Source organism: Pyxicephalus adspersus, chromosome 5 (assembly GCF_032062135.1).
Source record: "Pyxicephalus adspersus chromosome 5, UCB_Pads_2.0, whole genome shotgun sequence".
NCBI lineage: Eukaryota > Metazoa > Chordata > Amphibia > Anura > Pyxicephalidae > Pyxicephalus > Pyxicephalus adspersus.
In genome coordinates this window covers 114,475,092-114,489,048 of record NC_092862.1, presented here as the reverse complement: position 1 = coordinate 114,489,048, position 13,957 = coordinate 114,475,092, and the positions used below count along the sequence as shown (strand labels likewise).

The 13,957-nt window shown below is 38.6% G+C and overlaps 1 protein-coding gene across 2 annotated transcripts in view; it reads right to left on the bottom strand.

The window, feature by feature from the left end:
• OSBPL3 (oxysterol binding protein like 3) overlaps window positions 1-13,957 on the bottom strand; it is a 106,173-nt gene that overhangs the window by 78,539 nt on the left and 13,677 nt on the right. For both annotated transcript variants that reach the window (XM_072412508.1, XM_072412510.1), the window contains exon 2: window positions 9,337-9,467. The gene's annotated coding sequence lies outside the window, so the exon portion shown is untranslated. The remainder of the gene's footprint in view (window positions 1-9,336; window positions 9,468-13,957) is intronic.

Sequence of the window (13,957 nt, the reverse complement as noted above, 5' to 3'; positions counted from 1 at the left end):
TTGTCTAAAATTCGGTTTTCAAAGGTCCTTTGGAAGGGATAAGAGATGGGAGCACACATGTCCAATGCCACCTATCCTGATGAAAAAGGTTGCAACCCTATTAAAGATTCTGATTTGAAAAATCGGGGGCCTCGCACAGGCCATAAAAGAAAAATAAAACACTATATCTTTCACCTGTCAATGACAGGCTGACATTTTTACCCCAGCACACAGCCCTTGTCACTGTCACCCCAGCACATGACACTTGCAATGGTTCTTGTCCGATATCAAGAATCTGGGGTGTGTACAGCGCCCGTCGTCCGAACAACCATCCTGGCGGATCCACGGACGACGAACAATCCTAATGGAAGTGAGGGGGGAGCGAGAGCGTGCAGCAGGGTGCCGCTCCTTCGTTCTCCCCCTCCCCTCTCCATAGTGCAGAATGGGGCTGTATGTACAGCACTCGTTCATGCATCGTGCAGTCATTGGAAAGGATCGTAAAAGATCCTTTCCAACGACAAATATTGCACGTGTGTATGCAGCCTTATACAACTTTTGTCTCTCCAGGATATCTGCAATGAAATACCTAAGGCACTTCTGCCTCTTACTTATAAACTCTGCTCATTGCTTTCCTTGCTAGATTGCTCTGACATGAGGAAACAAATCCCTGCCTGAACCACAATGGCTTCATTAACAAAGTAAAACTGTGCAAACAAGGGCAATAATAGGGAAAAGTTCAACTGACAAGGTATTTCCCTTCTGGGTGGCACAGCTTTTTTTTTTTTTAACTGAAATTACAAATAGTCTGATCTATGTGTTTCATGTGACAGACTCACTTTAAAAAAAAAAGATATTTGTACCAATTTGCAAAAAGAACCCGAGATGTTATTACATAAAGTTCATTTTACTACTAAATATTCCTGTTAACATTAAGGATATAGTTTCTCTCAATTTAAAATAATGCCACAGGAGAATCATGCAAGATAGCCAGTAGCATGGTAGACAGTGACTCACATATTCAGAGGGGGAAAGAGGGGGATAATCTCTGCTTTACTGTATTCTGAAAGAATTTTTTTTTCCGAAAATAGATAAAGCATTCCTTATACTTTTACCATTCTAATTTAAACTCAATAAATGTATGGTTTTTAAAAAAAAAAGGAAGATTTTTTAACAAGATGTTCTTTAAATAGTACTAAACCTATATCTAGTTGTGCAAACATTTGGCTTATTTAAATAGAGAAAGGTGGGTTGAATATAGACCAGAGAAAGCAACGGAGAGTTGCCCGAGGAGATCAGAATAAAAATTACAGAGAGAGTGTCAAAGGCAAAGACTACAAGTCCAAACAGTTGCAAAAAATATTATAAAGTTTAAAGGTGCATGGCACTGCAGCCAAACTCCAAGGTCGTCGGTGTCTGATTGTGCTCCCATTTCTTCAGTGACAGTGGGTTTAGTGGAGGATGGCACAGGAATACTTAAAAAACTGCTAGAATGGAATTCATAAAATGCATACTGACAAGCCACAATGCTTCTTGGAGTATTGCCCGGTATGAGAATGCTCTGTCTCACTTGCAGGTCATAGATCCTCTAACAGATCAATGATCCACACATCCAAAGGCGCACAAGAAAGGTTAAAAACAATACATCAGTTTATTCTTGAGTGGCCTTGTACAGGTCCTGATTTGAATACTATCAGAAATTTATGGAAGAAACAGAAACATGCAGTTTGGAGAAGGCACAGCTTCAAACACAACACTGCTCATTGCATATACCTCCATTTGTTATTACCCTCTCCCTTTATCATTTTTTTCTGTGCTACAACTATGTAGTTAATGTTAACCATTTAAAAAAGATTACTCAATGGAGTTGCTAGGCATACCACACAATAATAAAAGGATCTCTTTATTTATTTTTTCAGTAAATTGCCTGTTAGATGATTATCTGGCTGGTGATTTACTAACCATTTACTGTGCCTTGTTTATTCCCTCCTATGGCATTGCTTGCAGGTTGAGCAAATAATTGTCCGTCCTCTGCTCTGCAGTCTTCAGCATCCCCAGTTTCCCTTTGGCTGTGAATGTTCTGTCTCAACATCCACTGCTCTGAGACTGTGTGCAGCTGAAGGGATTTCATGTGCTGCTGCCAATTAACACATTAGATGTTGCCCTGTTTTCGGGTAAAGATTCTGCCCTGTTGCTCTGTTTTCTAGATCTGAAAATGTTTGCTGCTTGGACCGACCTTTGCCTGTGACCCTGACTCTGCTTTGTCTTAGCCGATGTATACCTTGTTTGGTGGACTGATAACCTGTTTATGCCCTTTGGTTCTGATTCTGGATTTGCATCTGCTGAACTCTCCTTTACTGCATATTTGTGGATCACTTGGTAACAGACCCCAGACTGAATTCCGATTGTGTCCCCTGTACGGCTTTTGTGGGCTCCCGATCCTCTGTCAGTGCTCCCCAGACCCAATCTTTTGTGCACTTAAGTCAATGGGGGCAACCATTTGGTGGGACGACGCAACTAAACTCCTGAAACTGAGCGGGAGCTTACTTTAGGTGCAGAGTTAAATCAGGGTATTGGTGCCTGGCACGCACTGGCACGGGACGAGGGTCTTACATCTCAGGTGTAGATTCAACTGAACTACAAATAATTAGATTTGGTCCCCTTTATTTATACAAACTTCAAAGGGATTGAGGAGTCAGAGTAATTAGACAAGGCTAAGCAATTAAGATTCTCAAGAGCAAGACCCAGAGACTGAAATGTTTTTATTTTTTTATAGGTTAGATTAACCCAAGCAAGAAAAACAAATGATGGAAAGTAGCCGCTACATCTAACGTGTAATGTAATAAACACACATATTTATTTAACTGTAAAATACCCCGGCATGATTAGGAATCACAGTTTTTCTAGGAGACAGTATCTTTCTACATGGAGCACAATGCCTAAAATATATCTGAGTGAATTGTATAAGTTACGCATGTGTTCCGACACACTGCCCCTAGCGTTCCTGACCTCATTAAAGAGAAAAGGCCGTTAGGAAAAACATAGCGTAAAGTAGTTTCATCTACTACTGTACTAATGAGTACAAGGGAAGGGTGAGCGGCCTACTCCAACATAGATGAATCCATTTAGTGCTTCGTTTACACTCTATTCAAAGAATATCATTTTTATTTTTAACAAAAAAATACATAACCTTACATCACCCTGTGACATACTCATGATCATGAAGGATGGCAGTGAAAAAACTTGTGGTTTGTGTGTCTTAATTGCCAAGTGCCATGAGGAGTCACTAAAATAAGCTTTGTGCCCAGAGAGAATTAACACCATATACGTTTGGTATGACTACAGTTTGTTTTACACACCGCTACCATTAGGGTGCCGATAACCCATCCCCTCCATTGTAGATCTATACCTTTTCCAGAGTTACCCCACCTATCTGTTCACCAACTGGATCCCTGTAGACTGAACAAATTTGTGAGTATGGGGAAGCATGTGATCCACTCCTCTTTCTCCAATGATGAAGTGTTGGTGACCAACTGCACCTTTAAATTGGGGTGAGGGGATTGTCTTTAGCCCTTGGTAAAAGGTTAATAAAAACCTACACAGAGTTTACACAGGGTTGTTTGCTCAAGGCTGTGGCAAGCAAGTTGGAAAGAGTAACATGGCAGAGAAGGTGTGGCATCAAAAGAATTTTCATTTGCCCGCAATTAGTAAAGTGTATTGCAGTGTTCTCCCCACCCAATTTTAGCCGGGCGCACCACCCGGCACTTTTCGGTGACCCCCCAGCTGTTTTGGGGTTTTGGGTAATTACCGATGACACTCACCAATTTCCTAACCCGGCTTAAAAAAATTCTGGGTTGAACACCATAATGTTTACTTTATTGGGGGCAAAACAAAAAAAAAAAAACAAACATTATATATAATTCTGTAGCACCATAACCCATGATAGGTTGTGTCTGCAAGTTACACACAAGGAGGAGGTATCGGACATAGGCTCATCATGTAAAATGAGGGCTAACTTTTGTTGAGGTTATTTTTATTATTTATTTATTGTTATTTTTACAGTTACAAAATGAACATGTGTTTACCTACATTCTTTTGTGCATTGTAGTGAGTTTTAACACATTTAAAACATGCATTTTATGTGTTTTCCAGTGTTGGTTACTTACACACTTTGGTGTGAGCAGCTGCATCCATTAAAATATTAAATCACGCAGTATTTGTGATAAAAGACAATAATGAGATTAAGGCAAAGTGTCTGAATTCAAAAGTCAACATATAAGACGGCATCTAAGAAAATTAGCATTCTAAAAAGAAATAAGCAATGACAGTCTTTATCATTCTTGACCATGACAGATTCCCAATAAAGTTGTCCATATTTTAATTCCTATTTAATGTACAGTGCTGCATAATATGTTGGTGCTATAAAAATACAGTTTAAAAATACAGGTTGGCAATTGAAAATCCGGCCATCGATAATCCGGTTCATTCAGTTTCCCGGCATGAATTTCAGATCGCAGTTTCAGTACAGGGACTGTAGTACACTGTTTGGCCACTGATGTTTTGATAGCGCTGTTCTGCAGAAACTGCTGTTAGATCTTGCTTGCTAAACTAAACACACGTTGAGACGTCCCTGCTGCCTGGAACTGTGCCAGATGTCCACGGGTGCTGCGAGAGGAAGGCTGTCTGTGTATGGAGGCAAGTATAAAAAAAAAAATATCCAGAATTTTTGAAAAATCGGCACACCTCAGTTACGGAGGTTGCCAGATTTTTGATTGTCAATCTGTACAGGCTGACAATCAAAAACCCGGCAACCTCCAGACCCGAGGAGTGCCGGATTTTTAAAAATTCCAGATTTTTGAAGGTTATACTTACCTCCACACACAGGCCAGTCTTCCTCTCGCAGCACCCGCGGACATCTGGCACAGTTCCAGGGAGCAGGGACGTCTCAACGTGTGTTTAGCTTAGCAAGCAAGATCTAACAGCAGTTTCTGCAGAACAGCGCCATCAAAACATTAGTGGCAAAACAGTGTACTACAGTCCCTGTATTGGAAATGAGATCCAAAATTCATGCAGGAAAACTGAAAGAACCGGATTATTGATGGCTGGATTTTCGATTGTCAACCTGTAGTAATATTTGAAATGGCCAAACCACTATAACTTACTCAAAAATGTGTCTAAGAAAACATTACAAAAGTAGTCCCCTCTCAAATGTTGAATTTATTCCAATGTGGTCTTTTGAAGTTAAACATAAGCTCCTAAAGTTCCTGTATTCATTTACACAACCCCAGCAGCTCAGATTCTCAGACATCTACTGATTCCCATTGTCAGGCTTGGTGGGTCTGCTTTCTCACACCACACAGTGAGGCGCATGGCAGCATGGTTACACAGAAATCTTTGTTTCCATCAGGCGTTTTAGCAATAAAGGGCCTGATTTATTAAACCTCTCCAAGGCTGGAGAGGATACACTGTCATCAGTGAAGCTGGGTGATCCAGCAAACCTGGAAGTCAGATGCACTCCATTAAGTGTTAGGGTTTACATGCTACTGCTGACTGGATAATTTCAGGTGATGATGGACTTTGTAACACACTAATCTGGTAATTTATACTTTTTATTTTGGCTATGACAGAACAGTGGCTGGAAAAAATTGCATGACATTTGTGGCAGCCACCAACGATCACTTTCCACACAGACACATTTGTACTAGCTGAACTGATGTTGGTGATTTATGAAATAAGACAAACCAAGCTCACAGTACCCGGTCAGAAATAGTGAAATCCTGCTGAACTTCCTTCCTTTGGAAATACCAGGTCACATGTTACCGGACTTGGTGAGAAAGTATTTTGTTACACAAATGAAGGTAAGCATTATCAGTCTTGTGGATGTAGGGTTTTACTGGCACAGCTGGGCTCAATATTGCATCAAGTGGGAAAACAAGCAAGAAAGCAAGCATATCCGCCAGAGGATCTCACTGCTGCTTTCAGGATGATCGATATGTTTTCATTTTATGGGCAATCACAGGAAAGAGCCCAGCCTATGCACTTTAAACATTATTCCCCTGTGTAACCCAACAGTTAATGATTGTTTCTTGGCAGCCTAAAATTGCTCCAGTACATTGGCAATCCAATATTTATGCACTAATATGCCCTGTTAAAGCAGCAAGGAAAACAACCTCCACCAAAAAGAATTAAGAGAACCTGTTATTTTCCCAATCAAAGCAGTGATCGCCATCACAGATATCCAATCATTCTTTTATAAACCTGCAGGACAAGGAGGCTTCTAGGGGTTCCTTGAGCAATGGGCAATTTATGCCTCTCAGATCATTCCTTATGGCCAATAGGCCATTTTGCTACCTGTAGGGGGTAACATTCTTCTTATTGGCCAACAATATAAGAGGCATTCCTCCCACTGACACCCACACTAATATACCATGAGTTGTGGATCTTGATATTATTGTAAGGAGGTTCCCCAAGACTTCAAAGTTATTGCAATGGTCCCCCATGTTAAAAAAAAGGTTGAGAAAGATCCGCTTAATAGATAAATTAAAGCTGAAACATAGCCTTAACCTTACAAAATACAAATCTGGCACATTTTAGGATATTTATCTGCCTTACAATACCAGTAGCTGAATCAGCAGGAAAATCTGATATTCCACCTTTCCATTACAGTAATCCATATGAGCCATTGTAATTTCTGGCAGCAAGGGGAGGGGGGGAGGCACAAACAGGTTTCCATTCTTCCTGGAAATTCTCTTTAAACTGGAACAAATTGATGTTTTTCCTATACATATTATAACAGTCAGTCATGCCTAATTAAAATATGTTCTCTGACTTTGATAAATAATTTAGGTGACAAGTCATGCTTCCAAAGGCTTCCTTTAACGCTTTAAATTTATTTAGGTCATCTGGCACGCATGTCTGTATTGCTTACCTTCAGCGTGGTAGTTTATCTGTACAAAAATACATTTCCTGTGAATATCATTTAAAGTAGCCAAAGGTGACATGAATAAAGTAGACATATTGTCCAAAGTACATTTTCGTCATCTGTTGGTTGACGAGACTTTCAAATAATAGAATACAGAAGGGGCTGTACTTAATCATGAAATGAAACAAATGATAATGAAGTCTAGAAAAGAGACAGGTGGTGATAAGTGTAGTCACATCTACATGGTGGTGGTCATTGTAGATGTAACCCTTGCAATGGTGGTTAGTGTAGGTAGGAAATCTATGTTAGGGAACACACCTAGCAGTTGCTGGAGGAAGCCCAGGAAGGCTTTAAGATTAGATTAGATTATGAAATACTAACAAAATAAAATAGATCCTCCAACAGATTTGATCGAATATTTATCCATAAATCAACCCATGCTTCTGTTGGCACCCTCACTCATGTGTGGTATCAATGCTTTTTAATCCCTTAAAAAAAAAACCTTAAAAAAAATCTTAGCAAACATCCAGGCCCCACTGCTTTACTATCTATGATTCCTGGTATATCAGCAGTCTTTTCACCAGAAATGCCCATTTACCTTTCAGCTCAAATTCACTGGATCTCTCTATTACTCATTTTCAGGCGATATTCTGACATTTTGAACTACTTCTGTACTTAAAATAAACAATAGGCAAGACAAATATTAGCATTGCCAGTGTCCTGGATTCCATTAATATTGGTTGGTCATGCTTCCTACACAAAGAAAGCATTGTACAGTCACAGAACAATAAAACTGTGTGCCTTTAGCACTATTTATGTATAGAGAAATTAAAGAAGACAAAAAAATACGTACATAACACACCAGCCAATACATAACCAATACCAGCCAAAGCATTAACCTTACTCTGAATAGAGTGGGAAAGTATCAGAATCTGTTTCTAATGCTGTCCAGGATTACATGAGGAAAGTTTCCTTTACTTACTTTCACAATGACAAGGGTTTCATCAGAAAGTGAGGGAAAATCTGCAGCAGATGACAAAATAAAAGATGATGGGAGTCCTAATCTGCACCTCCAGATGTCAAAGGAGAATGGCCAGACTGATTTCAGCTAATAGAAAGACAAAAGCAACTTGAATAACCACTGGTTATAACCGAGGTAAGCTAAGGAACATCCCTGTATGCACATGTCCAAACTTGAAGAAGAAGGGCTTCAGCATAAGGAGACCACATTGAATGCCGCTCTTGTCATCTTAGGACAGACACCTGAGGCTACAATTCTCATGGGCTCACCAAAATTGGATGAGACAATGATGGAAAAGCACTGACTCGTCTGACGAGTCTCAGTTTCTCCTACAACATTCAGATGGTAGGGTCAGTGATTAGTGTCAACCAAATGAACGCATAGATCCATCCTGCTTTATAAAACGGTTCAGGATAGTGGTGGTGCAATGGGGTGGGGGATATTCTATTGGCAAAGCCTGGTCCTCTTAGTACTAATTGAGCATTGTTTAAATACCACAGCCTACCTTAGCATTGCTGCTTACCAAGTTCATCCCTTTATGACCAGTGTACCTATCTTTTGATTGCCATGTCACAATGCTAAAATCTCAAATTTGTTTTTTGAATATGACAATGAGTTTTCTGCACTCAAATGGAATCCACATTCACCAAATCTAAATCCAATACAGGACCTTTGGGATGTGGTAGAACGAGAGAATCATGGATGTGCAGCACAACTCTGCATAAATGGCATGATGTTTTTGTGTTGGTTGTTGCATAACACATTAAAAACTATACTGACATGCCAAAAAGATTTTTGTTTTTTGGATCATCATTCAGCAGTTAAATTGAGCATTTTATAACATGTAAATGGGCTCCATGCTGCAGAAAACACAATGTGGCTTTTTGGCCAATGCTAGGTATTCTTCATCAGTAGAGGATATGTGGACTTCAGGAGGAAATTAAAAAGAAAGTATAACCACTCAAAATTATGAAAAGGTCAAACAAAACCCTTCCAACAGAATACAGTAATGACTCAATGGTGTTCATAGTTTCCTGCCTATGTAGCCTGGAAAAACTTGCTAAATATTCAAGAAATCATGTATGTTTTCACTTCCTGGGTTTGACTCAATTCAAGTGAAGTCAAGTTGTAGCTTTCAGCAAGTAGTAAACTAAAAAAGGTTAAAACTATCTGGAAGGACTACGGTACGGCATCCTTTCTGGTCACCATAGCTACTGGGTCCCTGGGATTTGTCATGCTCCGACGATGAATCCACTACTCTCTCCCCATCTGACAAAAACCACCCAACTGTAAAACTGAAACAATCAAAATTCTGCACACCTTCTAAAGAAGCGCAAGAAGACAGTTAAGGAAAAATAAATGATAGGCAAAGATGAACTGTATATTCAAATGATCAAGCATGTCAGATTTTACTTACCAGGTTTAAACACCAAAAGTTACTGCATTACCATCAATGTAGAACCGACAAGACCAGACGTAACATTATCCACAAGGAAAACGTATTCTTGAATGCAGTTACATACGTTGTTTGCACAGATTTTGTAATACCTGCAAAAAGAAAAGTAAGATGTCAAGTTAAAAAAAAAATTGTATTGCAGCCGAAACATAAAAATCTATGAACATAAAGTAAGCATTAAGTATGTGTGTGCTGACTTTCCTAATCTCATCACAAGTGACTCCTTTGATTGCAGCAGAATACAGCCCGATACAACATACAATAAAAACCTGTTTCCCAACTCCTTGGTGTCCATAAAGTTTTTCCGCCTACCTGTTTCAATATAATGTCATCCGATGGGGAGGGGGGGGGGGGACCCCTATTCCACAACTTCCTCCACAATCTAATGTCCCTACCATAGTCATATGTCATTAACACAGTCTAAGGGCAATTTAAAGGGGAAGCCAATTAACATAACTGCACTTTTTTGGGAAGAGGAAACCTGGGTGCCCCTTGGAAACCCATAAAAACACAGGGAGAACATACAAACTCCTTGTAGATAGAGTCCTGGTCGAGATTTGAACCTGTAACCTAGAGATAGGTCATACTCAAAGTGAGAGATGTGTAATGTAAAAAAGTATTTTGCCGTTTCCTCTGTCAGGAGGAATGATCCTGATTTGTTGATTCATCAATCAGAAGCTTATTCCTTGCTATAACAAGAAAACTATTTCTTGATCTAATGCGCACACAGCACACTTACATTGCAGAAGACTGAAGATGATAGGTATGTCAATTTATCATTCCAAGTTTTTTTTGCCAGTATTTATATGTATATGTACATATCACACAGCTAAAATAATGTAAAGAATTGCATTCATGATCGCCAATAAAAAATATTGGCTTTAATTAATAATTGTAAAAGAACTTTTGCCCCTAACAGTTCTCTTAGACCTGCAATTTCCATAAATGCTTCATGAACCTGTCCCCCTGGAGGTCCTCTATTGCAGCCTAATGAGATCACGTGGAGCCTGTGCTGTACTGCTCATAATTCATTGCAGAGTTGTCACCATCATATATGTTTGTCACTTGCACTACAATGGGATAGAAACAAGCCTGAATCTAGTCAATCAGCATCTAGTTACATCTAGTCCTGACCACTAGGCTTCCTTTACTTACAGCTTTGCTTCTGCTGCTGAAACCTGCTGTGAGCTGCAATGTCCGGGAGGAGGAATGCATGAGACACAAATAAGTATTTGGCTTATTAAGGAAAAGTAAAGAAGTTTTTTTTTTTTTTTTTGTAGTTTAATGTTTACTGTGAGGACAACATTCCTATCTAATTTACTATTAGCAGTCAGAGGAAAATTTTAAAAGGCAAGTTAGAAAACCACTCCTACTTGTTGCCTAATATTTCCTCAGATAAACTGGATGCTTCTGCTTCAATGCATCTATTGAAGCATTAGTCCTAACATAGACTTAAAGCCCTGCACATGTGTACAATATTCTGCCTAACTGATTAGTCTTCTCGCATACAAAACGATCAAATTTTGATCAATATTTACCAACATGTTATCGTTCTACATAGGATCACAAAAAACAAAAAGTGAATGCGTGTGATTTCACTACAGACCCACTTCATATGCAAAGTTTATTTGATCAGAAATCAGAACTGAAAATCAACTAGTACAAAGCCAAGAGGTCCAAGCTGATCCCTAATAACACCCCTGTGTGCTGAAGACATTTATAGTACACCTTTCTTGGGGTTACAAAAAAAAAAAAAAAAAAAATTGAAATGTCCTGGACTGCGAAATTTCGGGGCAGTTTCTGCAAGGACAACCGGCACCTTGACATATGCCAGCAGGCAGCTAACTGCTTGATGTTTGCATGCAGTGTATAGCGCTTGTCCTGAATCCACTCAGGGGCTTTCAAAATCAATCTACTTGTGATGAAAGAGGCTTGTATTTGCATGCTGGTTTTATGTCACTGGTGTCTGGGAATAAATATGTATTTCTTACATTTTAAAAATAACACACTGACGAGACTATGGCTCATCTTTAATTTGTTAAATGCAGTTTGAATCTGGGCCATGGTGAATGTACGAACACATTATACTGCTATCCTCTCTAAAGAGAAAATTATCTTTACAAGAATCAATTTAATTGTGTTTACTGGAGCATACACAAAATGTATAATATGTATTTGTAATCAATACATAAGTTCTGTTTCTGTTTTTATTTTGCCCAAACATTCCCTTTAATGGGTTAAGGAATCTATGAGAATAAAAAAAAACCTATTAGGTTCATATGTAAAGCCAAATTTGTTGCTGTGCCTTGGAGTAGCCATTAATCCAATGGTACTCAACATGGAACATAGATTTCTCAAATTCCTGATCCTTGTGGTAGCATCACCATAGCATCACCGCAGCACCATCCATTCCCAATGTAGCAGTACAAAGACTGGTGCTGACATCAGTGTTGCAAACCGTGTGGTATCATGCGACAGACCCAGTAATACTTCAAATAATACTTCAAATTGAAGCATAAAGTTGATTAAAAGGTAGAGAGGAAGCGAGTTGGGCTTTAGCTCACAAAATACACAAATCATGTAATTTGTTGTACAGTGTAGCTTTAGCAACACGTTGGCATTCATTTCACAGTGAAATCCTTTTACTTGTTCTTCTAGTGACATTTATTTCACATTGAAGTCTATTTATGTAGCAATCCTTCTACAGGAAACTCACAAAAGGGTAATTCAAGAACTCAAACATGAACAATGGAAAATCTACTTGGAATTGCTCTATCAGTTTCATGGAGACGTTGGCGCATTTGTCAACATTGACAATTGATATGGTTGATTAGTTCAGGTTAAACCGAGAAGCTTTAAAAAAAATAAATAAATCACTCAAGAGCATAGGTGACACCGGTTTCAGCATTCTGCATTTTATCATATATTATTATTACTACACAGTATTTATATAGCGCCAACATATTATGCAGCGCTGTACAGTCTATAGTTAGGTCACTATTTGTTCCTTAAACGGGCTCACAATTTAATGTTCCTACCATCGTTATATGTCTTTAATACAGTTAAGGTCTATTTTGTGGGGAAGCCAATTAACCTAACTGCATGTTTTTGGAATGTGGGAGGAAACCCATGCAAACACAGAAAGAACCTGCAAACTCCATGCAGATAGTGTCCCGGTAGAGATTTGAACCTGGAACCTAGTGCTGCAAAAGCCAGAATGCTAATGCCCATATGATAAAAAAAAAAAAAAACTATAAATCAGTTACAAATGTGCACATAAATACATCCTACAAGGCAAGGTATTAAAATGAAGGGGCTAAACAGGTTCTTGCATTTGGTCCATCAACAGTTTTTTTTTTTTTGCTAACCACCTCCCTGAATTTTTCTTTCCCTTATGTTTAGCATTTAGTCACAAATCTGGTTTTCACACCTTTGTAAACTATGTTTTTGTATTATACATCTTGTTTTTTGGGACATTTTTTCATCTGTTTATGCAATTGTTATTATGTTATCTAAATTTTTTTTAAACATATGACTAGGGAGATGTGATTTCTTTTTTTTGCTTTGATCTATCATATTAGGCCTAATAACAATTAGCTTACAAAAAATTAATTGCAGTATCCTATTCTTTGCTGTTAGTGGATGTGACAACCAGTTCGTTGAAACCACTCTCCATGCCAGTCTTTGACAGGTCTTGTTGGCACCCTTTTTTGTTAATGTCAGCACACCTACAAATTTACCAGTGTGACCTTAGCAGCCAAGCCGTGAGGATGCCGGATTATCAAAACCACATAGTAAGTTAAATATTAGTGAATGTTATAAATATAATTTTTGAAAACACTTTTTTTACAGCTGCATGTAAAACATTTATACACTGTATTTTTAAACACTCTTTTATTGCTTCAATGTGTCCAAATATTAGGAAAGACCTGATCAAGCCAACAAAACATTATTTATATTGGCAATCTATTCCATGCAGTTATTCTTTAAATACAATGTGACAGAACTGTTGTCAGTTACTTGATTTATAAACATGCTGGTGATAATAAAATACACCATGTCGCATACACATCAGTAGAATGTATACTGATATAAAATGTCAGCGGACTTTCCAGGACTTCTACCCGCCCCCCTTCGACTATCCAGCAGGAAAGAAGAATATATAATAAAGTTAACAGAGAGTATTTTCTGACTTTAGCAGACTTGTTTTGATTTTTAGCATTAAAAGCTTTTGCTATGCTATAACTTGTCGACTAGTAAAGTCCTTTAAGGCAAAACTCTTGTGCAACAGATGAGCCACCAAAATGTATACAGCAAGCAAACCTTCTGAACTGCATAAAACTCCTTGGTTTTACTTTATTTGGTGTTCTATTATGTAACTGAACCAATAGAAATGCCCTGCAGGCCTAAGAACTATGTTCATACACGAATGTTTGTGCACAAAATTTGGTTAGAATGTTACAACTAATGTGGTTGTGAGGAAGTTGTCTACCAGCACGAATAGGAAAATAGCAGAAGCATAGAATAAGCTGGGATGCAGGCCAGGTGCTCAAAGATAACAAAAGTGCCCAAGGCATGTAAT